This window comes from Artemia sp. Qi Xiang Cuo, unplaced genomic scaffold (assembly GCF_049724085.1).
Source record: "Artemia sp. Qi Xiang Cuo unplaced genomic scaffold, ASM4972408v1 HiC_scaffold_3025, whole genome shotgun sequence".
In the NCBI taxonomy this organism is placed as follows: domain Eukaryota; kingdom Metazoa; phylum Arthropoda; class Branchiopoda; order Anostraca; family Artemiidae; genus Artemia; species Artemia sp. Qi Xiang Cuo.
Genome location: NW_028300420.1, coordinates 1,359,964 through 1,364,012, shown reverse-complemented (window position 1 = coordinate 1,364,012; position 4,049 = coordinate 1,359,964).

Here is a 4,049-nt window from a genome sequence, read left to right as displayed (position 1 = left end):
CTAATGTGCTTTTACGCTGATACTCTAAATGCTCGTTTTTTTTTATAAAGGGGCTTTCATATTGATACTTAAAATGCTAGTTGACGTTTCCTATGCCCTAGTCCCTGGAGACATCGTAAAGAAAAGTTTACTGGGAGTGGCGAGAGTTCTCGTGAAACTTATTCTATTCAGGTTCTGATAAACAGATTAAATGATATAGCTGTCTTATTGTTTTTTCCACTAGTTTTGCCAAATAAATTATTTGAAAGAGTTAGTGTCTGAACCACTATTAGTTGTGTTTATCATAGGGTAATCAAAAGCTACGAACTATGTTTGTGGCATTCTCTTCAGTATTTTCGGAGAAAAGCAAAGTTTCAAGCTCCTGAATGCACTGCAATAATCCTGATAGTCCATTTTATGGAAAAACTGGATAAAAAACTCAACGTAGACGAGAGTTGCTGTCCTTTTTTTCCGTTTTCTCAAAATAAAAAACTGAAGGTTTTTCCTCTTTTCTTTTTCCGTTCCTTTTTCACGCTATGAACAAAAACGGCTCAGAAAAAAAAAGAGAAAAAAGTACTCTGTGGCACGAGTTCCCATTTTATACAGTAAGCACCATTTGTCTTTTAGCGGGTTTTTAGGAGGATGGCTGAAAAGTTGACAAGAGTGGAAGTGCTGCGCAAAGCCGGAAATCAGCACCGACTAAGTAAAATCAAAATTTCTTTTTTATAGTTGATAGATGGCATTAGATCCGACATTTCATGTTGGAGGTTGGAGAATTTAAAGATGCGGGAAACCACGCGGGGGTGTTGACATGCTTGTTGACAAAGCTTGTTGACATGAGTGCGAGTGACGCAAAGCGCCGCGAGGGGTAAATTTGAGGCAAATTACATTTTTTATACAAAATTAACACTATTTTGCCACCCATAGTGGCACCAAAAAAACCAGCTCAGTGGCAACCCTAACTAGGGTATTTGAGAACAAAATGGAAATAACATAAGAAGTAATTTGTAGAGAAGAGAAAGGGTCAGTTATATTGAAGAGTACCTCAGCTTCAGGAGTTTGTAAGTAGCCTAATCTTGTCTCTATTTTTTTAAATCTTAAAGTTTTCTAGTTGGCTAGGCCTAACTTGCAAAGGCTACTAGGCTAGGCTCTAATAGGTATCCACAGAACAAAACCTTTTTTGTTAGTTAGAAAGGTTGATTCTAAAGAATAGAACTTAGGGATGCCCATTTTCAATCACCATTGCTTCTTTTTTAGCCTAGCCCTGAATATTGAATTTAAACAACAGGTCTAGACTAATTATGCTAGTAGGCTATTTCTTTTAGGACCTTTGAAAATATTTGGGTCAATATCTACCAAATCATATTATTGAGTTAGGACTAAAGTGAATACATCATCCGATGCCTTTTTTTATGCTGATTACGAATATAATAAGCATTTATATCGGAAATGAATTTCAGCCCCCCCCCCCCCCAATATATGCCAATTCAGGGTTAGGTATAGCCGATATAGGGGGGGGGGGCTGAAATTAATTTCCTATAGAAATGCTTTATTATATTTGTAATCAGCATAAAAATAGGCATCTAATGGTGTATTCACTTTATTCCTTACTCAATAATATGATTTGGTAGATATTGACCCCGGGTTGAAGCGGTAGCTAGCAACCTAGTAAGCGACGATCACGTCCAATGATAAGAAATATAAAAACCCCTAACTCCTAAAAAAAGAGTCAGATCAAAACAAAAAGTGCACCATTAGAACTGCCTTGTCCGAAACCCCTATATAGGAAACTTGCCATTTTTTCGCTTGAATAACAAAGAAAATATATTGGCTTGAAAATCAAGAAAATTGACTTTAACCACGTTATTCTCCACAAACGGTAGATTTTTAATCTTTTTTTTCTCTCTTTTCCACAGATAGCTTGGCACTGGAACATCGTAGATAATTGTTCAATGGCTCATTTTATGGGAAATTAATTGGGTTAAATATCTTTTGTAACTCGTATAAATTATTTTTAAAAGAGAATAAATTTTTCCACAAGAAACTGCATTTTTGATTTATTTTCATACTGCAGTCTTTTCAAAGATATTTGATTTTTGTACATAAATCATAATCTTTCCAAAGGTATTTGATTATTAAAGCAAGTCCAATTTCAAAAAACGATTTTTATTGATTTTCAAACTTTAGGTTTTATTTTTAAGGTTTTTAAATTACTGCAAACCCTTGTTAAAATATATGCACATATTTTTGGAATTCCCAGTTTTTTTGCTCTTTACGCAATTAAATGTTTTTTCATACTACTTTCTATCAAAAGATTTTTGATTATTTAGTCAAATTTCTGCTAGGCTTAAAACTTTTGGTTTTATATTTTAAGGCTTTTGAATTTTTGTGATCTCCTGTTAAAATATATACAAATATTTTTGCAATTACCAGTTTTTTCGCTCTTTACGCTATTAAATCTCTTTTCATACTAAAGTTTATTCAATTATTCTTATTATTACAGCAAGTCACATTTCTAACAACAATTTCTACTAAGCTTCAATATTTTGGTCCTCTTTTTTAAGGTTTTTGAACTGTTTTAATCCCTTGTTAAAACATGTACAAATATTTTTGCAATTACTAGTTGTTCATGGCAACAGCTCTTGAAGAGATTGTTGACTGTAATGCATCTATTATTGTTGTTGCAGGCTATAAGCCGTAAAAGCCCATCTATCATACCATGAATGACAAATTTCCATCTAAAAGGAAAAAATTAGCAAGATTATTAAAAGCAGGACATGGGAATATTGGTGAAAAAAGGATAAAAAAAGAATTATTGCCAGATTTCTGGTTAGTGGATTTATCTTAGAGATGCATTCCCTTAATTATTGTTGACAATGCTATAATATAAATTCGAAATTTTTTCGGGTGGTATTTTTTTTTAATTGCTTGATTTTAATTTCTAAATCTTTTTGGTTCAAGATATCGCCTGAAAAAAACTAGTCCCCTTCTTAACTCGTTCTTCAACTGTTAAATTTCAGAATCTGCACATCATTTTTATGATGATTTTCAATATGAACTAACCCTTAATAACGTTTGATTTATTACGTAAAAATTCAAAAAGTCAATTATTATTACATTTTAGTTTTAGTTTGGAATCGATAAAGTTGTAAACTGCAAAAACATTTATGGTATCTAAGCAATAGTTTTTATCTTATGATTTAAACTGGAAAAATACCTGAAAATTTAAAAATTAGTTTTAGTTTTTGCTAGGTTTTTGAAACTTGATACGGGGCTGAGATTTTAAAGAGCTATATCAAATAAATGCTTTCAGAAAAACAAAGAAAAATTAACAATTGTGAATTTCGAGATGGACGTAAATTTATGGTTATATATTGTTGGTTTATTGCCATATCTTATTGTGTAAACCATGGTTCCGGTCATTTCTTGGAATCTGCCTTCCTGAGGAATTCCGCAGGAAAAGAAAAAGAAGAAGTACAAGCTTATTATTATGTTTCTTCATGCATGTACATCATAGCGCACGGAATTACACTGGCAGTAAAACCAAGGTTCAAATTCAATACTATTATGTACTGCGTTATCTTTGGTACAATCGGGGATCTGATTTCTTTTTTTTACTTTCAACATCAATTTTTATTTGTTTTTGGTTCATTATTACGTGGGGGCTTATGTGGTACAATGAGATGCATTATAGCTCAAATTACGGACCTTCGGTCGAATACAATTGAAGAAAAAGACAATATTTATATAGAATTTGTTTTAGAAGCGGTATCCATTATAGTTAGTTTTATTTTTAGGTTTTTATTCATAACAATTCCCTTAGAAATACTTTTTTTTCTTCTAGTATCATACATTTATTGATATATATTTTGTCTCATACACTTTTCCAATATTTCGATGTTGAAAATCCGATTTGGATTTGGTACAGATTCTGTAATTTAGCAGTTGAAAAACTAGTTAGGGAGTGGATTTATTTTTTTTCTGGCGAAGTTTTGGACCAAAAAGTTTTAGAAATTAAAATCAAGCAATTAAAAAAAAAATACCACCTAAAAAAATCTAGAATTTATATT